This window comes from Nipponia nippon, unplaced genomic scaffold, assembly GCF_047370975.1.
Source record: "Nipponia nippon isolate SJK-2023a ecotype South Korea unplaced genomic scaffold, ASM4737097v1 scaffold_1, whole genome shotgun sequence".
Lineage (NCBI taxonomy): Eukaryota > Metazoa > Chordata > Aves > Pelecaniformes > Threskiornithidae > Nipponia > Nipponia nippon.
In genome coordinates, this window is record NW_028262290.1 from 87,402,315 (window position 1) to 87,429,146 (window position 26,832).

The 26,832-nt window shown below is 36.5% G+C and overlaps 1 long non-coding RNA gene across 1 annotated transcript; it reads left to right on the forward strand.

Moving 5' to 3' along the window:
* The first annotated feature begins 921 nt into the window (after nt 1–921).
* On the forward strand, nt 922–19,857 carry LOC148057454 (uncharacterized). The gene is made up of 3 exons (XR_015699820.1): nt 922–1,059; nt 1,834–2,020; nt 19,508–19,857. It is a non-coding gene; the product is annotated as an uncharacterized LOC148057454 (long non-coding RNA).
* The last annotated feature ends 6,975 nt before the right edge of the window (nt 19,858–26,832 follow it).

A 26,832-nucleotide genomic window follows, 5' to 3' on the forward strand; every position in this document is an offset into this window, starting at 1 on the left:
TAAGCTCATGCAAATGATTCTTATGGCATAATTCATCAAATTGGTTGACAAACATTATTCAGCCAGGCCTTATGATAAGCAACAATCATTGCTTGAGTCCTAATTATTTCAAAGGTATAAGAAGCTGAGTTTCCCATAGCAACATGGGAACAATTACACAGGTGTCCTATAATGAAGCATCTGTTTTGGAGTTTAGGACTTTTTTAGAATCAGGAGCAAAGAAAATGTTTCTCAATGATGGGTAGAAGAAGATGCATCTTGCTGCTAATTTGGCACAAATGGAAAGGTTAGGCTTGTAACTGGTTCAAAGAACAAATTGGACTAATACAGTAAGAATAAAAGAGCAGGTCCTCAGGGTGCTGTCACAAAGAGCAATGCAGTCTCTAATTTTGTATTAAGCAAAAGTAATCAAAAGACATTTAAACAGAAATAAACATAGCTGTGAGCAATCTGCTTCCACTCAGTGTACTTACACCTTAAACCTCAATCTACTGAAACTGGTTTCATGTGATAAGTATTTTAGAGCAAGCACACAGCAGGTGCTTACCATTGAAGTCTGAAGTTGACTTTTAAGCTTCCTCCCAAAGGAGGAGCAGATTCTGGTTCTGCTCTCTGTACGTTCATGGGAGGTAAGAAAAAAGCAAGCACAATAAATTGGCTTCATTTTAGAGGTGTCCTGCACAGGAGCTAACCTTGGATATGCTAACCTTTTCAAGTACTGTTCATACAAGTTCCATTTGAGGTGAGCGTTACCTAGGAGGAGGCAGAAGCTGTTGCCTTTGCTGCTTATGTACAGGCCCAGCTGGGTGAAACAACCACCTGTGGAAAATGGCTCTTCTCTAGGAGCTCAGGTGCCAGGATAGCTTCTCACTATTTTTTTTTTTTCTTCAGTTCACTTTCAGACTTCTCCTTTGCTCTGCTTTTTAGGTTGTCTCTTTCTAGAACGAAGTGCTCCAAAATCAGAGTGGAGATAACCTTATATGCCTTGTTATGCTGTATGTTACCTGAAATCAGTTATGCCAGCCAGAAAGGTATATCAGTTTCTCAGCCATTTCCAGGGTAGGTATCACTGATATAATTTTCAAAATCTAAAAGCATTCTTAACCTTTAAGACTTAAATCTTTAGCACATGAAAGCATTTATATAAAATAGATTGGGAGATACTGCAATTTTCAATCAAGCCTTTTCTTTCAGAAGAAATTTGGATTTTCTACTAAACTTTTTTGGTAGGAATTGTTTACTTTGTTGGAAAGCTCTTGAAGCATTTGTGAAAAGAATTTTCTAAGTGAGGAAGAGATTAATTGGTTTACTGGTCAGATACATTTATTATCTGTCGCATTGACTTACAGAGGAGCTAAACAAAGTATTATCTTTTCTCTGAGTTTGTTTCTTAATACAGAGGGATTATTGGTGAAAGTTTTTTAGCAGTTACAAGGCTGCAAATTACGGGCAAAAGTCTAAATTTTATTTGGCTTTCACTGAAGAGACAGGTTAGCATTCAGAATGTCATGGACAGGGTGGTGAAATAATCCTAGAGTACATAGGAAGATAAGTGAGGTGCTGCATTTTGAACCACTTGCAGCTTTTTCAGTCCTGTTCTCGTTCTTGAGAACGGTGCTGCAACAGCCATATCATGTGTCTTCTGACCACATGCAGATGGAATATCTCTTGCTGATTGCATGCAGTATTGCAATGCAGAATTAAAAAAAAAAATAGGATTATGAGCTCTTGTTAACAAAAGGCAGCTTCCGTTAACTGATGTAATTTTCTAATTCTTTTTATTCCTCCATACTACCAGAAATAACTTTTTACCATCTTTTTTCCGGCTTTTAGGGCCCCACATATACAGAGCAGTTCATGTGGCATTTGTGGGTGTTGGTGATTGATACCCGGATACAAAACTGGCTGACTTTGATGTCTTTTAAAAACTGCAGACTTCCCAGTCTTCCCCATATGATCCCTTTTATATATTGAAGACTAAGGAAAAGAAGGCAGGTGTATGAGAGAAACTGGATGTATGGTAAGGTATAAGTTTGTTCTTTGGCTTATTTAACATGTTTAAGGACTCTTTCGTAAGAGTTGTGGAGCCATGTGGATAAAACACCTCTTCAGAAAGCTTTTGTTGTAAAGCTAATGATTGTATGTGTGAAGTTTCACTTCTCATTTGTCATTCTGTGGGCTTTGCTTTAAGATTCCACCTACTTACTTGTCTTGCTATTTGGTAAGGCAGATAACTAGTTTGCTAGAGATCCAGGAGGGTGCTTACCAGTGGCTATGAAGACTTGAATCCTCTCTTAATCTCACCCAGTGGTATGACAAAGTTGTGTAGAGTTTCCGTGCCCTAGTTCCCCAGCTATAAAATAGAACTAATATCACTGGTTTAGTTTACAGTGGTGTTGTGAAAACAAATGTGTTAAAATCTGTGAGGTATTTAGCTATTATAGTAATGAGGGTTCAGAAACATACAGAAAACTAAGACAAATGGATTTCTCCCCTTTGAATGGCATTTATTTTTCCTTTTGTGATTCTTGTTTTTTAATTTGAAAATAATTGTGATGAAAGTATAAAATTATTCTCTCTGTCTGAAGAAGTTAGCAATATTCACAGACAGGTGTTAGAGTGTATATACAGGCAGATAAAAAAGGAGGATCACCAAAGATTAACATCAGGCTATGTTAACCTAAAGTAAAGTAATGCCATATGACCTGTGGGACATGTACAAAGATATTTTAATGACATGATGTTAAATCATGTAAAGCCATTAACCCCATGACAGTACTACATATTCTTTTATATTAGGAGAAGCGATTTTAAACCTCAGTGATTTCTTAAGGAACTGACTATACAAATAAAAGACCAAACTTACTTTGTTAGAGTCCATCCTATTCAGCATAGTTTGTTTTATATCAAAGTTATTCTTGGTTGCAAAGATATATAACATACTTCAGCTAATGTCTTCCTAACATAGCAAGATAGGTATAGTATAACATGCTTTACAAGATATTTATCTTCAGGAGGTGCCTAGTCTGTCTTACTTATGTGATAAAGAATTAATGATGTAACATAAAGCACTTAACTGCCTCGCCTTAGATAAAATATATTTTCATACATTGTCATGCAGTTACGGGAAATTATGCTTTGGTGATTGTTAAATAAAACATCTTACCTTACATTTGGAAGAATGAGGAGAAAGAAATGCAAGAGGAGCTCAAGGGCACTAGTGCAGAGAAGGGTGGAAGGTGAAGGAAAAGGATTGGCAAATATGATTTTGCTTCTGCTTTTTATTACATTTACCAAACCTAACCCAGCAATACAGTAAGACTGAAAATGTGCCTCTAGAGCAGAGAGAAATAATTTGGGGAAAGTTTGGTCCTAACAGCTTCTATTTGGGTGAGAAAAAAAACCTCAATCAATTTGTGTTGTAAAAAGAATGGTTATCCCTCAAAAGCAAGAATGCAGAGATGAAACAGAATACCAGTCTTGCTTGACTTTTTCTGTGTTGTACCAGTTTTGTGAAGGCCTTTGGACAAGTGTGGTCTAGGGCATATCCCACAATCTGTATTATCTCTTTAATGAGGAACGTTAGGATCATGCAGGAATATCGGTCAAGGAAAGTTTATTTTACTATGTGATCCAGGAAGATAATTTTTTGATAATTCAGCTGTCTGGAAGACTGGTTTAAAAAAAGGCTTTTTTCTGGCTGTCTTGAGATTGGCATGTAGGTTTTCTTGCATTCATGTAGCTGACCTGAATCTAAATGCATCATGCTCCTCATGGCTTAACGTGTTTGACTTAGAAACATGAGATATAATTAATGCATAATTATTCCATGATGGTGAAGTGGCTGAAGACTTTGAATGAACAGAATTGTGTTCTGTAGCATCTTTGGGAAGCCTGCCTTTCCACAATGACAGATATTCACAGTTATAGTTGAAATTAATAATATATATTACATTTTACCATTAAGATGTATATTTTGAACAGTGAAGGGAGAACTTTTTTCACTTTTAATCCAGTGCAATTACTACAGGAATCGGGAACAATTCAGAACTTCCCAGTGTGCATGGGAAATTGCCTTGGGATGAAGTAAAATAATTTATAGAATCTTTTTCATTGGTAATTGTTCCATCAGATTGAATTCTTTCTGCATGTTGAGACAGAACAAGCCCTGGGTTCCCCTAAGGGGACACTTATCCACTAGTAGTTCACCCAGTTTCATCTGCCCTGTGGTTACCTCCCTTTGCTCGTGCTGGGTTGATTCACCTCACTTTGCATAGAAAATGTGCTCTTATGTGTTCAGGAGGGTCATAGTCAGCTTCCAGGATTCCCTGTGCTATCTCCGTAGCAGGAATGGCCCACCACCTGCCTGGCCATCTACCCTGGAGCAAAAGGGATGAGAGCCAAGGCAAGTACAGGGCAACAGTAGATGCACAGGTTGGGTTGGTGTGGTTCGGTCAGGGGAGCAGTTGTGGTGTTTCATGCGTGTATAACTACACTGTTGTTCTGTTTGTTTTTTTTTTTTTTCTTTTTATTCACTCATTAAACATTAGTGCCACCAGAGGAAAGTGCAAATTTCTTTGGATCAGATATTGGGAGCCCTCATTTTGCTCTTGCATATGATTTCTGAACTATTTGCTTGGAGGCAAGGTAGTGCTCTGTATTTATTTGTGTGTTGTTTCTTGATTCAGGTCAATGCTGCTACTGCATAAATCTATCCATCAGCTTTTTTAATATACTGAGCTGTTTTAAGTAAAATGATAGAATCACAGAATCGTTTGGGTTGGAAAAGACCCTTAAGATCATCAAGTCCAACTGTTAACCTAGCACTGCCAAGTCCACCCCTAAACCATGTCCCTAAGCACCACATCTACCCGTCTTTTAAATACCTCCAGGGATGGAGACTCAACCACTTCCCTGGGCAGCCTGTTTCAATGCCTGACTACCCTTCCAGTGAAGAAATTTTTCCCAATATCCAATTTAAACCTCCCCTGGTGCAACTTGAGGCCATTTCCTCTCATCCTATTACTTCTTACTTGGGAGAAGAGACTGACACCCACCTTGCTACAACCTCCATTCAGGTAGTCGTAGAGAGCAGTAAGGTCTCCCCTCAGCCTCCTCTTCTCCACATGAAACAACACCAGCTCCCTCAGCCACTCCTCATAAGACTTGTGCTCTAGACCCTTCACCAGCTTCATTGCCCTTCTCTGGACACACTCCAGCACCTCAATGTCCTTCTTGTAATGAGGGGCCCAAAACCAAAAACAGTATTGGAGGTGCAGCCTCACCAGTGCCGAGTACAGGGGGACGATCACTTCCCTAGTACTGCTGGCCACACAATTTCTGACACAAGCCAGGATGCCATTGGCCGCCTTGGCCACCTGAACACACTGCTGGCTCATATTCAGCCAGCTGTCAACCAACACTGCCAGGTCCTTTTCTGCCAGGCAGCTCTCCAACCACTCTTCCCCAAGCCTGTAGCGTTGCATAGGATTGTTGTGACCCTAGCGCAGGACCCAGCACTTAGGCTTGTTGAATCTCATACAGTTGGCCCTGGCCCAACGATCCAGCCTGTCCAGATCCCTCTGTAGGGCTTTCCTACCTTCCAGCAGATCAACACTCCCGCCCACCGTGGTGTCATCTGCAAACTTACTGAGGGTGCACTCAATCCCCTCATCCAGTTCATTTATAAAGATATTCAACAGAACTGGCCCCAATACTGAACCCTGGGGAACAGCACTTGTGACCGGTCACCAGCTGGATTGAACTCCATTCACCACAACACTTGGGGCCTGGCCATCCAGCCACTGTTTAACCCAGCGAAGATTAAACCCATCCAAGCCATGGGCAGCCATTTTCTCCAGAACCCTGTAGGAAACGGTGTGAGAGGCCTTACTGAAGTCTAGGTAGACAACGTGCACAGCCTTTCGCTCATCCACTAAGCAGGCCACCTTGCCATAGAAGGAGATCAGGTTAGTCAAGCAGGACGTGCCTTTCATAAACCCATGCTGACTGGGCCCGATCCCCTGGTTGTCCCAGATGTGGTGTGTGATGGCACTCAAGATGAGCTGCTCCATAGCCTTCCCTGGCACCGAGGTCAGGCTGACAGGCCTGTAGTTCCCCAGATCCTCCTTCCAGCCCTTCTTGTAGATGACTGTCACATTTGCTAACTGGCAGTCAGCTGGGACCTCCCTGGTTAGCTGGGACTGCTGACAGATGGTGGAAAGTGGTTTTGTGAGCTCCTCTGCCAGCTCTCTCAGTACTCTTGGGTGGATAAATAGTGTTCCAGATGTTATAGAAATACACATAATAAAGTAGACATGTCATCAGTTTCATGCTATGAAATTCTTTAATCTAGAGCATATTTTGAATAATACAATATATGTAAATTAATATAGAACATCTCTTTTCCTTTATGAGATGTTAGCAAGTTGATGTGATGCATATTATCTATATAGGAGAACTGTGTTCAGGATCCCATTACATGAGAAAATATTTCATACTTCTGTCTTTATCAAGACACCAGTAGTCAGCAAAAACTAGTAAGCTATGCTTCAAAATGTCAAATTAATTTGTGGAAGGGGCAATTTGACAGTGTTACAGGCTATCACTTTGGAAATTGAATCTCTACCTTGCCTGTTTTACTTGATAAAATCTACTTCTTCAGGCTTTTTCTAAAAGGTCTTTTAGATTTTCTGCTACATACCTTACAGGGGACTCGTGTCGCTCTTGAATTTGTTCGTTTATTTGCAAAGGGAGCCTTTTAAATAGATGATGTATTTTTTGTTACTATTCAAACTTCAGAAAAGTGCTTAGAGGTATTTGTGCAGCTTTAGTGAACATTTATGAGGAATTGCTTTAACGTGCTACAACACTGTTGAGATTCAAAAATAGTTTTCATCAGGATGAAATCAATGATGCTCAGTCAAGAAAATTCAGATGAAGTTAATGAAATCGGTTTCATGCATTCCTACATGAAGCTTCTTTCTTCAATGGATCTTGATAATTTTGTATTGAAATGTCCTTAACAAGCTCCTTTGAGGATCATAGTTGCCCTAGAAAAAAAGAGAAGTAATACATTTTACTGAGTAGCATGAACATGGTAAACTCTGTCTAGTGAGCCAAATACTTCTAGGTTGTAACTCTAAAATACCTGAGGGTTGCATGTTAATGACAGATTTGCAAGCATCCTGGGGAGTACTCATAAGGAGTTTTCATAAGAAGTTGGCTGCTCCTGGAGTTGGGTGAAAACCTTTTTAGTTGCCTTGTTGATGACAGCTTTCCACATGTAAAAAAGTGTTAAGAATTCCCTTTTGAAGAAACTTTTGAATTTTTTTGTTTTAGCGTCGGAAAATAGGGGTGAGAAGGACAAGGAGAAGCATGTGTGTCATGGAAGTGTTTAGTTCCTCTCCTCTTGTTCTGATATCCTTCTCTAAGATGGCTATTGCCTCCTCTCTTGCTGTTATCAAAGGCTGTAATGCTTGGACTATTCTATCTGACAACTGCACTGCAAAACAGAGAGAATTCTGTTGGTACTGCTTCTATGATTCTGCATTTTGTAAATACCTGTTAAATATTGGTTTTTCAGCACTGTTGTCCCAAGGTCAGTTTTGTTCTGTAGAAAATCTTAATGCGTCGCATTTACAAATGAAACCTCTGAAAATAATAATTAATCTGAAGTTTTGCATGCATCAATATAGTTCACTAGCTAAACACAGCTTGTGACCTAGTGAATTTTTTTTTTCATTTATTTTGATATCATGAAAAAATAACATTGATATGTTTTGGTCTAAACTTGTGTTGGCATAGAAATGATGTCAAGAAGTGTATTGAAGTTCATGCTTATTATGATAATCCTAAATAGATGTTGTAATAGTGGCAAAAAGACGTTTATGTAATCTGCAAAGCTTATTTTTTTCAAGAAACTAGTACACTAGTTTTTACATACTGGTTTTACTAGGGATGTTAAGCCATTACTGTATTTTTCTGGCAGCTTGAAACTGTGGAAAGCCTTTATCCTGGGGGGAGCAGCCAATTGTATATGACTGATGAAAAATCTAAAGTGATAGTCTATAACAAATTGTGTTATCGTCTTTTTCATTTTACAAGTAAATAGATTTTATAAGAAACTATAATTTTTGCCTTACATGCAAAACAACCTCATTGTAAATGTTTAATTTTAATTCAGTCATGAAAGCTTGAATGCCAGCTCAATGACTATGTAAATTTCTTAGAGTCAGAAGTTGGAAGCACTAATTACTGGCCTTTGTGCTTACAACTGACTTCAGAATTGTTCAATTCATTATGCTGCTTTCACAGTAAATCCCCATTAGCAAAGATATTACCAAGAGGCTTGTCATTCAAAATGACATCAGGCGTTTTGTCTTGATTAAGATGAGGAGTCAAGAAAGCTGACCCAGCAGTGAATCTTTGACACCTTCTGTGTTTAGAGGTCCTGACAGTCCTCTGCTGATTAAATCCTTCTGTAAAAGCATCTGTAATGTAAGAGCGTGATTCTGTAAGATTTCCTGTATCTGAATTCCCCTTGGTTTCTACCAAGAGTTACAATTTTACAGTAGCAACTCCCCATAAAAGGGAGGTGATGGATCAAATTGCTATACTGCTTACTATGTGTCCAGTCTCATAGAATGCATCTTGTGTGCTGTTAAAAAATCAGTGCCTTTTGCTAACTGAAGTATATGGCACCTTTTCTTCCATCTTTTGCAAAGTCAAAATTCCATTACCAGAGAGTGGCCACAGTATTGGTGATTTTCCCCCGTCATAAATAAGATGTGAATCTGTGAAATAGTAGCAATGCTTGCGATTTAATTGATTTTTCACCACCACCCTCTCCTCTAAATTCTAAGTGGCTGATGAATGATGATATGTTACATCTTTCAGGCTCTTTCCTTCTCCTGGCTCCTGACTTCTTCAATGAAAATACCAGAAACATCTTTGACATTACTTACGTTGGCATACTTGGGAGAAAACAAATCTGACAAGTGGAAAAGTCCCTGTAAAAAAAAAAAATCAAAATGAGTAAGACAAAATCTAGATTAGTAATTTTTAATGACTACTTCTGTTGCACTACATTTGAAGAGTAGTCTACATATCTAGTGACTTGCAAGTAAACAGAGTATGACAAATTTTAAGGTAGATTTAAAGAAAACATTTTTAATATTGGCTTTTGAGAGCTTTTTTACTTATTTTTAAGTTTTATAATAGATTCTAATCATGTTTTGAAGCTTTTCTCTGCAAACACAAGGACTAGAAACTTATTTTTTTATTAAATGAGACTCTCATGTAAACACTTTGTTTCAGTGAGCTGAGTTTTTAGGAAGAACACCAAATATTTTGAGACTTACAGTATAATTATCAGAAGTGTTGATGATGTAATCAGGTCCAAATGTAGCTCTCAGCTGCTGTCAAGTTTGCAGCAAGTATACAACATACATTAAATCAGTGATGACAATTTTTCACAATGCACTTCAATGTTGAATTAGAGTTGTTTTCTGCAAGTGAAAATACTGTTATTTGGAAAGCTACTTGTTATCACATGAAAGAGTTTCCTCATTAGTCCCTCTCCACTCTTCCCACTTGAGACCTGTGATATATTTAAAGAAACAGCATATATATCCTTCTTGCTTTCAATATAAAAGGCAGTACAAGAATTTAGAAGAAGAAAAAAAAAAAAAAAGGTAGTGATGGTGGTGTGAGACAGAGCAGAAGGTAGAATAATAAATTGTTGTGGGAATCAAAGTCATTGTCTTATGATAGTAAGAGACGTTACTTTCCTTTTTCTTTTTTTTAAATTAACTTTAGCACATTTCAAATATCCTGGAACTTCTGTTTGAGTTAACTTTTTGACTCTGTGCCAAACATTTGCCTTTTAACTCTAACATTATCAGCTCTTTAGTTAAATATGATCATAAACAGAAATATCACCATCTGTGGCAATGTCATTCGTGATAAAGATATTGTCATAAAGGATGTGGAAAGATTGCTCATTCTCTTGTAATAATCCAATAGTATGGGGGCTAAGTCATGCACCAAGGTAGAAGAAAACAGTTCTGCCAGATTCAAAGTTTTAATTTTGGTTTGCCACTTCCATAATGTATTTCAGGATTTTTGGGGTGGAAATCAAATGTTTTCTCTCTCTCTTCTTTTAATTTTTTTCCTTTTCATCCTCCATTTCCTCTCATTCGATTCCCAAATGTCCAAACCCACAACTCCAATACAAACCTGAAAGTATAAGTGTTTGCTGTGGGTTTTTTTGGTGTTTTTCCCCCATTTCTTTTGCAAGGAGTGGAAAAAAAAAAAAGAAAAAAGAAAAAAAGATGTCAAGTTCTGGATATTTTTTTCAGAATCAAATTTCTGTTTTCCACTTAGTCATATTCCCTTGTCTTTCATATGACTTACAGGAATAAATAATTCTCTCAGGACACTTTTCATTTAACACAGAGAATTGAACCATTTTATTTACTTATTTATTTATTTATGGTTCTGTTCATCCACTTCAATCAGACATAAATGCAGCCTTTCTGTAACCAAAACCACAGTTTATGCACCATTGACAGTTGCTCTGAGGTTGTGGACACTGATTTATATAATTTGAGGTCACACTTGATGGTCGTCCAATTTCCCTTCTAAACTTGCTCCTGGGGTTGCGTTGCCTGTGGCTCTTGGTGGGTACGCTGTGTCAGCCTGCAACACGTCTGTTATTCCTCTTTGTGTGCACTGGATTCATATTCAGACCTTGTGAAACAAGTTGAAGGATGACAGTTCACCGTCAAGGAGCAACTGCAAAAGTATTCAGTTCAAAGGATACTGTTAAACACAAGTGCAATTCTTTTTCAGTCTTGTTAAAGCTGCTCTCTTTTTACTTTAGTTCAAGCTATGTCATATGAAGGCCTACCAGCTGTGCAGTATTGATTTGAAGTGTAATAATGTGCTTGACGATTCACGTCTAAAACTAAGATGAAAGCTGAATATTTTTCCCAGTGTCAATGGCAGCAGCGATTGTGGTTGTCCATAGGCGAAAGGTGAAAGGTTCAATTATCTTTTTTTCTTCTGAATCTCTATCAAAACTTTTATGTCAACTGTGCAGAATCATGGTATCCTTTCTTCCTTCCCTTCAGAAACTCTGTGCAATTCTTTCATGCACTTGTGTGTGTGTGTAGTCTACGATGTACCTCAGGAGAGCAGCTATCTTATAAATTAGGATTAAATGTAGCATTAATTTTACAGTAAAGTCATCAGCTGTAGATGAGTTACAACATGAGTTCTGTTTACACAATAAAACATTGCTTGGAAAGGTCATTGCAGTGCAGCATATGCTTTTCTCTGCTCTGCCCTTATCCTCATTGTTTCTAGTATTACCATTCCAGAAAGAGTGACTAAGTATATTTTAGTTCGTAGTTTTAAAAAATATACTGTTATTGTACATAAGCAAGTGTTTTCTTACAAATTTGGGTATTTCTGGAATGTCTCTTGGTTGGAGAGTCCCACTGTACTCCCAAGACACAGCTCCAACTATCAGTATTACTCTTGCAAGAAGATTAAAATCCCACTTACCCTTGTAGCAAATGATGTTTGGGCCTTTACATGAAGGATGTCAGACTGTTTTTTTGGCTTGATATTGATCACATGAAGGTGTCAGAAAAGATGGATAGGAGTACAAGATCATGCATTCTGGAAGCCTACCTAGATGGCAGGTAACAGAAGGCACTTTAAAATGCAGGGCATGCTCTGGGTTTTCCCTTTGTGCATACAAATTTGATTCACACTGGGTCTTACCCTTGTGTTTCTGAGGTTAAATAGCATGGAACTTAACATAAACCTTGACCTCAAGGTCTCTTATACAATGCCATGTAGATTCAGTCAATAGGTACTGCAACTCAGATTTTGAGACGATTGGAATTCTTATCGGTTGCATATCTACTGGCTTTTCTGGAAATGCTTCCATCAGTAGAGGAAATGGTAATGCTTTATTTTAAGTAATTAGTTCTGTTTAGGCTCTGTTATGATCCTATTCTGACACTGCTGAATCAATATATTTTGATAGCTCCAAATTAAACACTTTGGAATTTCTATTCCATGAGGAATTCTTCAGCAGCAATGCTTAGTTATAATTCAAGAAAAGTAAAAGCAAAACAAAAGCCATTTAATTCTAGTCTTTCCCAGAGATGAAAAATTCATTTTTCAGAGCACCTCTAGTAAGTGGTGGCATTAGTTTAGCTTATGTGACAGATACATTCCTGATTGAAGAGCAGTACTCTTCCATACTTTAAAAGGGAGTTTGAGGAAACCTTGTGAATTTGCTTGCTGAGTTTTGTTAATATAGCCTCTCTTTCACAAGGGGACTTGATATCTCTGTCCTCCCACTGTGTTTGGCCTCAGTAAGATGTTTTTTTCTGTTTCACTGAGGCAACTGACAGAGGGCAGCGCTCTCTTCTGCCAGGGCAAGACCCGCTTGGACATCTGTACCTCAAAGGACACCAAAGAGAAGCTCAAGCTTTCCCTGGAAAACTGTTTTGTAGATAGTATGGGCTAGTAAATATGTCACAGATGATCAACTGGCTGCAAAAGGAAACGCATTAATGGTATAAGGGAGCATGATATTGAGTGGAATATGAAAGGCAATTTTATGGTTGCCTTTTCCTTTTGTTTTTGCCTGTTTGGGACTGTTGTCTTTTGAGATCAGGAGGGAGTGGGACAGGAGTTCTCAAGCGGTATTTGTTTTGCTGTGGAGAGACAGTCTAATTATTCCAGTTATTACAGGAGGGGAGCTGAGGAAACTGAGAGCTGAAGGTAAAACAGCTCCCTTGATTTGTAAGGGGTAATACCATGTTGGAAGAAAGCCAGCTGTTCCTGGCCTAGAAGAATCTATGTATCTGTTCTCCTTTGTTGATTTCTTCCCACTCATGTTTTTGTTCTAACTGTTGTCTTGATGTAAAATGCCTTGTTACACTTATAAATTTTGTATTTATTTATTTTTTAAAAAGCATATAGGGTAGGTCTTTTGGTCAAGGTAGCCTGTAACACAGCATAGCAGAGAACTGGGATTGAAGTGTTTAGTTCTCTTTGTAGGCAGGAAAGCCTTATATAGATTCAAATCATGCTGCCTCAGTTTCCCTGTCACTCAAATGGAAATAAGATGTATTGGGAAGAAATATTATCAAGACCTTATAATGATTTGAAGATGAACATCCAGTGTAGGCACATGATAGAAGTTTTGAGAAAGATATAGAAATAGAAAGAGCAATTTGTAAAGATAATTGCCATACAGCCTTATGTACTTCCCATCTTCCCCAAAGTAATTATATTCCACTATCTTCTCATGGATTTTGTTCTTCCCCCTCCCTTCCTTCTCCAAGTACCTTTAAAAAAGCTGTTTCTAGATTTCTACAAGGCATAGACAGCACTGATTATAAACTCTTAAGCATTTTGTTTATACTCTACGTATGCCAGGTTGATCACTTCAGCTGCACTGTACAATTTAAAGGTCTCTGTGCATGATAACTGTTTTTGCTTTCTTCTCCAAGGGGTTTTAAGTTTGGTTTCCTAAGACACTAAGGTTATTTGCTCACAGTTCATCTGTCAGTAATTTTTGAACTCTTCTTTAATTGTAACCAAATTTTAGATATGATTAGAAGACAGAGCTTCCCCTCCCCTCATCAATTAGCTCTGCTTGTGAGCAAAAGGCAAGCAGCAGTGAAAAGCAACTATTAATTTTGGCAATTAGCCATTGCCAAATACTCGGCTTCTTTGGCATGCTGAGTGACAACTCTATGCTTCCCACAAGCCATGGTACACTGGCAGCAGTGTTGTTCTTTGTCTCTGGGGATGAAAAATTAAAGCTAAAGAAATGGGAAGGAAGACTAAGAAGATACCTATGGATAAACAAGCTTTATCAGTTGAATGGCTTTTTTTGATACTTTCTGTCAAACATTTCCACTTTCTATATCTTTCTTTGCTATAGATTCTAGACCCTTTCCTTCCTTTAGATCTTTATTTTTTTGTAGTATTTAATTCCAAAAGCCCTTCATTTCCAGCCCCAGTCTTTGCCAACTTTGTATCAGCTTCCACAGCTCCACTTCCATCCAGTATCTGGTAATTTTTTTCTGTCATTTTATGAAAATCAAAATTGTATTGACTGTACAGTCTGATGAATGATCTTGTGTAAATTGATCGTGTCCCTAACTATTCTTAAAATGCACCTTGTATTTTTAGGCAAAAAAAATCATGATAGCATACAGGCTTTATTGGAATTTTTTTTTTTCTTTGCAGGAAGTCTTGAATTCAATAACTTTTGAACAAGCGTGGAATTTTTTTCAACCAACAATTGAGTCAGCTGAAGCCTTACTAACAATTTCTGCCAGGCTTGCAAAGTATTTGCATGGACTTTGAAAACAGATCAGAAGAGTATTCTGCATCATTTTCAAAGTATGCAAATGCTGCCTTTAAGGAATATACACATGAAGAAAATAATTTGCTTGCCATAAGAGAATATTTCCTGTGTTTCACTCTTTTCTACAAATCATTGACTGTAATTCTTCTTATTTTCTCCCACAGTAGGCTCAGAATTCATTTTCATTTTTTTCTCTTATCCTTTTCTCTCTTATGTCTTTTTTTCCCCTCTACACAGAACTTTTCTCTGCTCCCTTAGTATATTCTACCTCTGCTGAGGCAGAGATATAAAGAGTCTTGAATACATTCAATTCTCATCACAAATGGCCTCAAGGAAATATAAATTAGTGCAGGAATTAGGCTAGAGAAATAATAAAATTAAAGCAGTATAAAAACCCTTCTAAATTAATAGACATTAACTTAAATTTGTCAACCCTTTTTTCCATCATTAGATCTAAAAAAAGAAATCTGGATTAATAATAGGGGAAATAATAGGTAAAATATGGAGTTCTAATATCGAAGAAAAAAAGACGTGTTATGTCACTGACGCCTTTTAATTTCCCATGTTGCATAGGTCCCTGTATATTGTCCAGTCTCATTTAAGTAACTTCATGAGGTTTCTTTAAGGAAGAATGTTCTTCTTCTTCCAGAGTTCAAACAAATTTATTTTCACTTCATATCATATATTTTCTTCTTTAATTTTAAAAACAAACATTGTTTGTTTTTAAATACATGCTAGTCATCTTAATACTGTTTAATAGAGGCAGCATTGAAATGAGAAGCAATAAGTAATGCTGTAAATAGCTACTTCCTATATTTTTTTAGTATATTAATCCACACAAATTAATTTGTAACTTCAGCATTTTGGATCAAGGTCAACCCAAATGCTTTATTAAGAATCATTATAAGAAATCAACACAAAGCAAACCACTTTTTCTGTGAACCAGTTAAGAAATGGTACTGGTCTTAGAATGCAATCCTGGGGCTCTGCTTAAACCTCATTGGTTTTTAGTGGGAGTTGCTGGAGCTATTGAAAGGAAAATATATACCTTTGAATGTTCAGCAACAAAGAAGCAGCTCTTACCTCTGTGTTACTCTAGTGACAAATGCTGGCTGGCTTCTCAGCACAAAAGAAAAGAGCTCTTTTTAATAGGCAGAGCTCATACTTGCAATTCTGACGCTGCCAAGCTTGACAAGGAAAATCGTACCACCTCCACTTTCCTTATTGCTGGTGTCAGTATGGCTTGTAGGTAATGAAGCAATGGATACATTACAAATCTGTGTACAGAGGTGAAAAAATCAAGACTCAGCTTAGAAAGACAGATAGCAATTCATAAGAGCAAAGTAAAAGCAATCATTATGGCATAAAACATTTCAGACAAATCCCATGGAAATAAGAAATGACTGTTCCCTAGCATTCCTCTATGGTAACAGCATCAAGACTCTTCTAAATTTGCTAGTTTAATGTGGTGGAGTTTCTCAAACAAATGAGGAACATGGGGATTTCTTACAAGTAGTAGAAAGTGAAACAAGTATCATAGGAATTGCTGGATTGAGGCAAAGTGGTGATTTACTTGGTCCATTACACATTAAATCAGCATGGGCAGCGTACTGTGAAACAGCATTCTCAAAGTTAGTCAGCAACCAGGGTAGACATCTTTGGTTTGTCCTGCTGCCTATCAGGACTGTAATCCTGCAGCACCATATTTGCAAGAAGCCTCTCAAAGCTGCGGGTAGGATGAGATTAGGAAGAAGGTGCTGATAGAGCACCAGTTGGTACCCTCTGTTGAGCATGGAGAGAAGATGGAATAAAGTCATAAGCAGTTTCAGAGCTTCATCTCAGGTGATCAGGAGAACAAGGGGACACCACTGACTTTGATAGCAAATGTGATGAGAGTTTTCAAAATTAATACTAGGACAGTCTTGCAAACCACTCATGGCTTTTGTTTGGGGTGGGCTTATTTATTCTTTTTAATAGCTAAAACAGGCTTTTTTGTAGATCTAGTGTCACATGTTGTATAACAGAAAAAAAGGAATGTTGGCCTCTAGTTAATCTGATGTTTTTCTTAACATATAATGGCACGCTATTGAACCTAATAATCTGTAGATGACCTAAAGTGCAGTTTGGAGGAAGAAGCGTTCCCTGATAATGGTGGCTTCAAATGGACTGCTATCTCAGCCCTGGTCACTCTTCTACCAGTTGTTCATGTTCACCCTTGAAAGCTTATGTTTCATTTACAACCAGAAAGGAATATCCAAGCACTTTGTCCTATGTTGCTTTTGAATATTAAATTACATTTATATCAGCAGATTTTATTTCTTTAAAATGCATTGTTTTCTGTGTGAGTGTAAGTGCATAAGACTCTCTGTTCAAGTCCCTTTACCTCTATGACACTTGAGTTTATGCATAGAAGAGATGCTGTTCAGGAACAAGTTTCCTTCATGTTGAGTCTTTGTATACTTTTTACGTGCTTCTGCTAAATAACTAAATGACCCTAATAGGATATTCTTAAGAGAAATAGGAAATCAACCTGCCATACTGCTGTAATAGGTCTTAATTTCTTCATTACATAGTGTCTTTTCTAACTTTTCAGTTCATTTTCTGTTCACCTTCATAATAAAATCTCGTTACTAAATACTGAAATATAAAACATAGAACATGATTCATGAAAGCCTCCATTGGTTCAGTTCTATACAGCTATAGAAGTCCACTGAATTGCATTCCATTGCATCCGTGTGACTACTTATATCTAAATCAATTTACTGGAAGGATGTTGCAGAAGATAACATTGGTAAAAAAAAAAAGAAAAAATCACCTCTATTGTGATCATTGCAACTTTCATTTACATCTGTCCACTTAGCCGCAGAGGAGTAACATCATTGTGTGGGTTGTGAATGTCAGGCTGTAAATAATTGCTCTTATCAGATGCACGTCTGATATATATATTTTTTTCAGTATTATGACAAGTTTTTAGTTGGTGAATCTGCATGAATTCTGAAAGATATATCATTTCAATTCACTAGTTCCCTAACCCCAGTTCCTCTGCCTTGCGTATTACATCAAAAAGCCACCACAGATTTTTTTTACATTTTAAGATTGTCCTTTTTAGTAGGACATTGGTTGGACTCGATGATCTTAAAGGTCTTTTCCAACGTAAATGATTCTATGAATCTCTGTGAATATATTGTTTTGTGTAACTAAAAGCACTTAAATATATAATTCAAACTCAAATGGACAGCTAAACTAAGAGCAGGACTAACACAATTGTTCTTTGTGACACTTTCTCTAAGCTTTTACTACTTCCAGGAATTTTCTCAATTCCAGCTACACATTAACACCTTTGTAAAAGTGATACTTTTTTTTTTTTTTTAAGAAAGGGGAAAAAAAATGTTCTTCTAATACCATGTAACTGCTGTCATAAAAACAGAAACAACACACCCATTTCTTGATGCTTCCTAAAATCAGAGTGACCATCCATTACAGAGGCATAGTTCCTAGCAGGAAATATTCAAGGTGTTCCTTATTAACTAAATTTGTATGACTGTTCATCCAGGGAGCCGTGAAATTCCAGGAGGGTAACACAAAGAACAAGGGCACTCAGCATGGTTTTCACAGCATTCTTGAAGATAGACATGAGAGGATGGGCCATGTGAATATTAAATTTTAAAAGCCTCTTATACTTCAGGAAGCCTTTAAAACTATAAAAAATTTAGAAGGATTTATAAAAACTACGTATACACAGTCTTCAAAAGAGCTTGAAATATGTTTGGAAAGATCAAAGAGGAATATCTTACATTACCATATGATGGGGAAGGAGAACGAAAGGAGGAGAGAGAATAATTGTCTGGAGTTTGGTGTTGCAGGTGAAGAACAGAACTGAGGATAAAGGTCTGCTTTTCAGTCTTATCTGGCACACACTGTTTGCCATCTTCACTTTTTATATCTATCTTAGTGCTACTTAGAAAATTGTAGAAGGAGGTGGGGTGTGAAATGTCTGAATAACCCATGATATTCTGTGGAAAAGAAATGTGCCAGTTTTAGTGCTTGAATGGCTGTAATTATCATATTGTGGGCGAGAGTGCTGAAAGCTTAACATTTCAGTGAAGTGTGGTGGGATTATACAATGCAAGATATTGATATGTACCTATAACTTGTACATGATATAGTGTGACATTAAAAGCAACAACAGAACATCCATTGTCTTTAGGCTAAAACCATATGCGAAATTTAGATCTTTTCTAAAGGGCTCTTTATAAATGTTGCATGCAGTACACTGCAAGAGGCTTACACAGTGGTACTTGACAGTTCAAAGAGTTCCTTAGGTTTTACTATGGTGAGTGTACTTCCAAACTTGAGATTACAGTACCCTCCCTCCTAAGCAATTACATCTTTCGGGATATTCAAGGAGCTATTCATTAAGCTTACATCTTTCTCTCCCTTTTTCTCTCTTCTTTCTCCACCCCACCCCCCCAGAAGTGATGTCAGGTTAAATTTAGTTAAAGTTTTAAGTTAATGAAACTTTTCTTAAAAAAACAAAACCAAAACAAAAAACCAAACCAAAACCCCACAAAAAGCCACACACAAGCCCCACCCCCAATTAATGTGAAACAAAACAATAACCTTACTGTTATAGTTGAAGTTCTTGTGCATTTGCAACTGAAATATTACACTGTTGGTTTAGTGTTGGAAAGAAATTGAAATTAACAATAGTTAAAAAAAGAAATAATCCACATTCATTGTCCAAGCAGGTGGATATAATTAACTCTCCCCAAAATCAGTCAGTTTCTCACTGTAACTTACTTCTGTGTACTGTTTCACTTTCGTTTTGTTGCCCTTCATAGATTTTTCCATAACCATTGGTGGTTTGTGCGCAAATAGGTCACAATTATTTTCTCTCCAGATTATCTTCTCCAGAGAGAGAATGAATTTTGTTGGTTCAGAATTGAATTTATCTCAAATACTCACAGTGTCAATTGCTGCTATTCTATTCCGCTAAAATAATTGTTGCCTCAGAAACTATTGCAATTCCTGCTTCTTAGTGTTTTCCACGTTGCTACTCTAAACTCTTTTGTACCTGCTTAGTGTTTTTTGTGTTGTCAGGTCTGGAGCCTTCCTGCAAAACATCCAGGGGCCATCAGTGGCGTGCCTCTTCTCCCAGTCTTCTGCACCTGAAGTCACATGAGAGCTGTTACCATGTTCTGCGCTATGAGGATGAGAGATCTCATTTGGCTGTGGTAGCTGCTTTTAAGCCAGGCTCCTTTAGTGGCCTGCAATGAGGAGCCAGGAACAGTCTAAAAAGCTTTTTGAGCTTTTTTAGAGACAATAACTTTGTGAGCTGAAGAGCTGCTCGACTAATTTTTTTTTTTTTTAATTTATATGAAAATGTAAGTAAACACATAAGGAACAGAATCAAGTTGCTTCCACTGTCTGTTTGAAACTCCTATTTACCTTTAAGTAATTAATTTCAGAAATTAATTTACCTTTAAGAGCTGTATTTTGAGATTTTAACATTTTCAGAGTATGGAAATGAGTAACTATGCTTCCTAAAATTGTTTAGGTGTCTTATATACTTAACACATCCATGCGACCTTCCATGATCTACTGAACTTTTCCAAGAAAGGTGCGTTGCCTTATGATGATAAACCATTTATTTCCTATCTCTTTGTGCTTAATGTTATCTTACATGAAACTACAGTATTTTTCCCCAATGATGATCCCAACATATTTTATAAACTGAATACTTTGAATTTATTAAACTCAGTATAATCCTATTAAGTAGCCTCTGAAAACAGGTATGTGCATGTAGAGTTCTATATTTCTGTCTGCCCTGTGAAGCACACAGAACTGCTGCACATCATATTTATAAGCTCTATCTTGAATTCTTTCTGCAACTAAGACTCCCACTGAAGCCATCAAACAAGTTACTTTTACAAGGAATTCAGACTCCTACTCAAAGTGAATATTTCTTGTTACAGACTAAGCCAGGGGATGCTGAGGGAATACTTAGTGTTGCCTTTAAAAGTTACAGTAAAGTTTTGAGTCTCTAAGCAATAGTGTTACAGGAGAAAGTAAGGGTATGCAATGAACAATAATGTAGTGTTTCTGTACATAAGCAAGCCAATTCACTTCTCATCAAATTCCTCAAAAATGGAATATAGGATGATGATTTCTGGCAGAAAAAGGAAATTATTTTTGTAAACAAATAAGCAGAACAAAGGAAACAGCATACTCCCTGTGTCAAGGTGTAGCTTCAGCTCCTTAGTTTGACCACTATTACTTACGAGGCTGACATGCTAGATGTGTACACTTGTGTTTGGTTTAGGCAAATGCTTTTCCTTGCTGAATGTCCTAGTTACCAACAAAGACTCCTATCAGAATCTCACAAGATCTTTCTGTCCCAAGTTACCATGTGCCTGCTTACTGTGTCCACATAGTGTTCTCACCTAAATATTCATTCATTTTGAAACTTGTGAAGTCAAAGCGCATTACTGAAACAAAAACTATTGAAATATTTTGAAATTTGAAATGAACTTTGGCTTCACCAGATCAGAATGATTAGTTGCCATAGTAAAAACATCGTGCAAGGGGGAATTAAACATCATTACAATCATTCAGAAGTATTGAATAGTTGCTCAAAGCTTTTCCTCTTAGCATATGCCAAATCAAAAGGTTCCTAACTTTGTTGTAGCAAGAAGGCAACCCAAATGGCTTTTTTTTCTCTCCCAGATCACTCTGAGGGACAGCAGATTAGCAACCTTCCCACCAGTAACAGTCAGAATAACAAACTATAGTTCAGTGGAAGGTAGTCTAGTGGTTAGAAAAGGTAAGGAGACCTTGACTTTTGCTCATGAAACATTTATCAAGCCAAATTCCTGTAAGTAATATCCTTTAACTGCATATGGAGAGTGAAAGATAATGGAGAATATCTCAACTCTGTAAAATGTCATGCAATTTATTGTGCTAATAGAGTTTAGATAACACTAGCTAGTGTTAATGCGACACCAATGGATGCTAATCAGTCAAAAAAATAAAAAAGCCCCCTCCCCCCAAAAAAACCCAAACCAAACACATTCATCTCAGAAAACCTGTGAGGGAATACTTTGCTATCACATAGCTTTCCCTTTATTTTCAAAGAAAAGGTAACAAAAGCCTAAGTCTTCACTATGTTAAATGTATTGAATGTTGTTGACAAAAACCACCACTGAAACATTGTGGAGATGTAGCTTAGCAATCACTAAATGAGCTAAGAAATAAGGCAAAACCAACACTTCTGTTCCTATAAGCTTTTCAGTTGTGTTCTAAACTTTTCCTGTCCAACAAGCATGCTAAGAAATATTAAATACTTCTTTGATGTAGTGTCATCCCATAAAAATGCAAGAAAAACACTGTAGTTTTACAGACAGAATCCTGTGTTGATGATTTCGATCATTCCAAATGACAATTCTATTTTAATTATACAATTTGGCTGTTAGTCTCCACTTGTATTTACACATTTTACGCTTTTGGCCTTCTGACTTTATATCCGCTGACCAGAGTGAAAGAAGTACCAAGTGATTGGTCTTTTTTTGTTGTTTTACTGAACAATTAATTTCTTGCCTTATCTGAAGCTGTCATCTAACCTTGGATTTTTTTCTTTCTTCTTTTCCCTACCATACCTAAGGAAAAGAATCAATCAGTAGTGACAACTGCAACTTTAGTATGTCCTCATGGAAAACAGATCCCAGTTCTCTCCTAAACAATAGCTAATGGTGCTTTGTATATATATATGTATGTATATATGTGTGTGTGTACAAATAAATACAAGCTAATAGAGAATTTTCCAGGCTGCAAGGTCAGGTCATGTCTCCACTTTTGAGAATTGCCTGTAGTAAACCATATCTGTATCTTTTGCCTCCTGCTCTAACCAAAAAACTATTGCAAGGGTTGGGAGGGAAGATGAGAAGAGTTAGAGACAGTAAATTGAACGGGAACACTTCATTCTTACCTTTGAAACTCTGTCAGTACCGGTCAAAAAAAACCAAAACACAACAAAGTTTCCTGAGATGGAGAGAGCACTTTGAAGTGAGTATAGTTGAACAACTTATTTTTTTAGAGTACCTATTTGAAAAAAGGCAAGCTCAGATTCCTATCCCTGCTCGCAGAACCATTTCTGGTTTGGTTTTTTTTTGTTTTTGTGTTTTTTTTTTTTTTTTTTTTTAAATAGTGTTTCAAGTAATTATCAAAAAAATCCTTGGATTAGGGAATTGCATTTTATGATCATAGGCTTTAATACCTTTGTAGTCAGGATGCCTCAGAAATTAGGTGGCAATGCTTAACTTCTGCTTAAGCTTCTTTTTGTTCTGTTTCCCCCCCCCCCCCTTTGCAAGGCTTTTGATTTTATACACTCTTTTATTCATTCAGGCGTATCTAGTAACTACCTGCCACACCACACCGATTCACAGCAGCATCCTGCAGTAATGCATCTTCTTTCCTGTATTTTCCAGTGCTTACGGAAAGCTTCTTGGAAAGATCATTTCTACAGCTGAGGTAGACTGCAATTAATATGCTATAGATAGAGAAGTGTGTAATATGCACAATATGTCATTTGTCTACTGTAGCCTAAAGAATTTGTTTCCTACTCTGGAAGAATTCTTGAATAAAAGTATCTGATAGATATGCCACATCTATCTCATATAGTGAATAGATCTATAGGAAGAAAATTGATAACTCTGTGTTCAGTGCTTTATCTGCAGAGTGCATTAAATAATTTATGAGACGAACATAAAGTAATGACAATATAGGAAAATGTGAAGTAACTCTTCCTATGACTATACATATAGCAATTAAATACTGTATTGTAATGCATATGCACTAGGAGATAAAATACAGATTCTACGGGCATACTTCTTTGTAGCATCTCCTAGTTCTCCATGAGACTGACTTTCTTCCAGATTAATTAACAATTTCTGTAATCTTCCAGTGTGATTTGTATTTCAGTTGCATATCATGGTTATAAAGAAAGGCATCTTATGCATATCTGTTAATACTACACTTTTACTATTTTTAAACAAGAAGAAATAAATTCAAGTATGTGTGGTTTTGTGCATTCCATGATACCATTGTAACCTGCTAATTAGAGCTAATAAAATACTGCAAGCTGATATTCAGCTGAATTTTGAGTGGTTCCCAGTTGAGGCACACTCATGAACCTTTCTCCCGGTTTTTACCTGCACAGGCAGATTTTTAGCTAAATAATATTCAGAATAGCCTTTTGATCACCTCTACTTCAATAAAATTCTTACATAAATGCCTAAAATATCATTTGCTGTTGTGTGTTTCTTATTTTTCTGTTTCAGAAAGCTGTAGTCAGTCAAAGACCAGGAACAGTACTAAATCATTCAATTTTATTGTTATTGCATGAATTTAAGACTTTGTGCCCTCGATGTCTTGTCTCTTCTTACAATACACTGTAGTAGTGATGATTAGTGTTCTGACTTAAATTTGCCACGTGGAAATGAGCTTGTGACCCATGGTTTTGGGGCAGAACGTGGGGAAAATGTTCTGTGGGCCCTCTGAGTCAGAAATAAATTGGTTATGATTGCAGGTTGGGCATAGTTAATGACTCCTGAGCTCTCTTCCAGTCCTTTGTTCTCTTTTGTTCATCAAAAAAGGGAAAATTAAATGTTAATTTGGAAACAAAGCACATAATATAATTGATGAAAAACCAAAGCAAATGTATAATGATGACCTGCAGGCAGAAGGTGTTCACTTAAGCTGCTGGTTATGAGATCCACTAATATGCAGAGTCCTCGTCTGCAAAGGGATAAATTTCATCCTTCCTGAATGCTTACAAATATTGTAAATATTTCCTGAAATTAGGATTTGTTGAAGAGTGCTCAGTAGAGCTGGATGTTGCAAAGCATTTGGTTAGCTATATGATTGTATAAGGATTCGTGAGCAGCTTTTAAAACTTACATTTGAATTGAATAACTAATGGAAGCAGGACATTGAAACTTCCATATAACTAATACTCAGTCAAGCTTAAGAGAACTGAATACTGAAATTGTGCTAAAACTGAGGTTGGAAGAAAGTCCTAGGGTATAGAATGTCAAATCTCTTCACAATTACAGCAAATTATTTAGGTACTCATTTTCTTTTTCTATTCCACAGTTCGCTATCTGGGAAACAGGGAAAATGTTTTTGTTCTGTATCTAAAGAGTCAGAGGCAATAAAATAATGTAGAAATTGCTTAAAAATACAAGCCCCACAAAATTAAAAACAATCCAAACCTTAAGACACATGAATTACAGCATGAATAAACTGTAGGTGATGATACCAAAAGCAAAATCTGCATAAATATGTAGATTATTGACTATATGCTGTTATTATTTATTTAATGAGATTACAGCTACTACTGCCTACATGATATTTATCAGCTTGCAGAGCTGTCTGTCACTGTATAAGTACAGAATATTATATATGTTATAGAGCAATCTGAAATAGTTTTCTTTTTCACTTTAATAGATTCATCTACATTTTATTAAAGAAGGTAAAATAAACTTTTTCCAATTAAACAATAGTGGTCTCTGTTGTCTTTGTATTAGCAGCAGTTGTCTCTAAAGTGAAAATAGTTCTGTTAATATTTTTTTTTAATTTTTAGTATGCAATGTATAAGGTAGTACAGATTTTCGTATATTCATCTTTTTTTTAGAATAGCTTCAGAATCATCTTAAAATGTCTTTTGCTAAAAGCCAAAAAAAATTCTGCGTTTCCTAGTGTTATAGTATGTATGTAATGGAAAAGAGAGCACTATTTTCTCAGAAACTTGTTATTGATGACTGCTGTTTAGCAAAATCATTAATTTGGTTAAATGTCAGCAACAAATTTCTGCCAGATTAATGGTTTTATACAAAACCTGAGAGGACTTAATATTCACAGGGACAATCAAAACTGTATATTGATTATGACAAAATTGCTTCCCAGATATTGATAGGTTTCTAAAAATCTTTAGATTTCGAGTTCTGTGAAATCTGAACCTACTGCCTCTGTTCAGTATAATGGTGGAATACATCTTAATACAAATATGAAAATTCAAACAAAACTGTATTGCTATTTGCATGTTTTTCCTTTATTATTAAAGCAGAACAGCTTAATGCATTCAAAACACCTTAAAATAAAGTGTAACATTAATGTCTTTATCTAGTTATACAGCTGTCAGCAATACTGGTCATAGTTTAATCAAAATATCAGTAAAGTTGCTGCCACTTAACTAAGTAGCCCAGTATATTAGATCCCGTTTTGCAGTGTGTATTTATGTTAGTCCTTTTTAATGTGTTACTTAACAGAGGAAGCAACAACATAGTAAGTTTTTTATCTATGGTTTCAGAAGTGTAGCAGATTTTCTTTCATCTTTTTTACTGTTTTTCTTTCTTCTAGCTGATAATAATATTAATGAAAATGAAACAAAACTTCGTATTGTGATTGATCTTAGTAAATACGGACTGTGCCCTTCAACTGTAAAAAGTAATTTAAGTTTTCACAATACCTGGGAATATTCCCATGGTGCTTTACCAATAAACCAGAATTTCCTATAGGCTACTCCGTTGCTTACTGCACAAAATAACTTGCTTGAGCGTGAAACCAAAGGCATTTTTTGACATATCAATTCTAAACTTTCCCAGCCTTTTAAAAAGTAAATATTAAACTGTACATAAAAATTGTGTGACTTCACTGTAATTATGCAATCAGGTGGCATCTGATTTCTTCCCCACCTTTCCTCCATAGCTACATCTTCGAGAAAGATACAAAAAGATACAACCTTTTACTCCCCACCCTGCTTCTCCTTCTTACCTCTTTTTCTCTTACTTTCTTTTTTTTTAAATTTATTTTTTAACTTAATGTCTTGCATATACTCTTGATTGTGAACAAAGCAAGAAAGATGAAGAAAAAAAGAACGTAACATGGAAGTAAGCTCTCTGTTATCCTCTCTCACACATGCATCATGGTGCTCTGGGTGCTTTGTGTGTTATAGTACCATGAATCTCTTTAATGTTGAAGTCTTGATTTTTTTTTTTTTTACAGGGGTATGAAATCTATTGTTGTTTATCACATCTCTTAGAAGTCTTTTCTTACCCTGAAGCAATTTATTTGTCTAAATTCAGTAAGGGTTTTGCTGTGGCTTCCATAGAAACCACTTTCCAAGAAGTAGTTCATGTCCTCTTATTCTCTGCTAATGAAGAGCCCTCAACCTCATTTCAGTACCTGACATTGTTGATAATCCCATCTTCCTGAACTCTCTCCATAGCAATCCTAGTTATCCTACCAATCTAACCCATTTTTGTCTTTCAAATTTGGGCTACTTCTTTGTGTTGATAAACCTTCTGCTTATAACATAACAAGGTTAGACTCATGATCTTCTGTTTTCTGTGTTCAGCTGTACAGTGTTC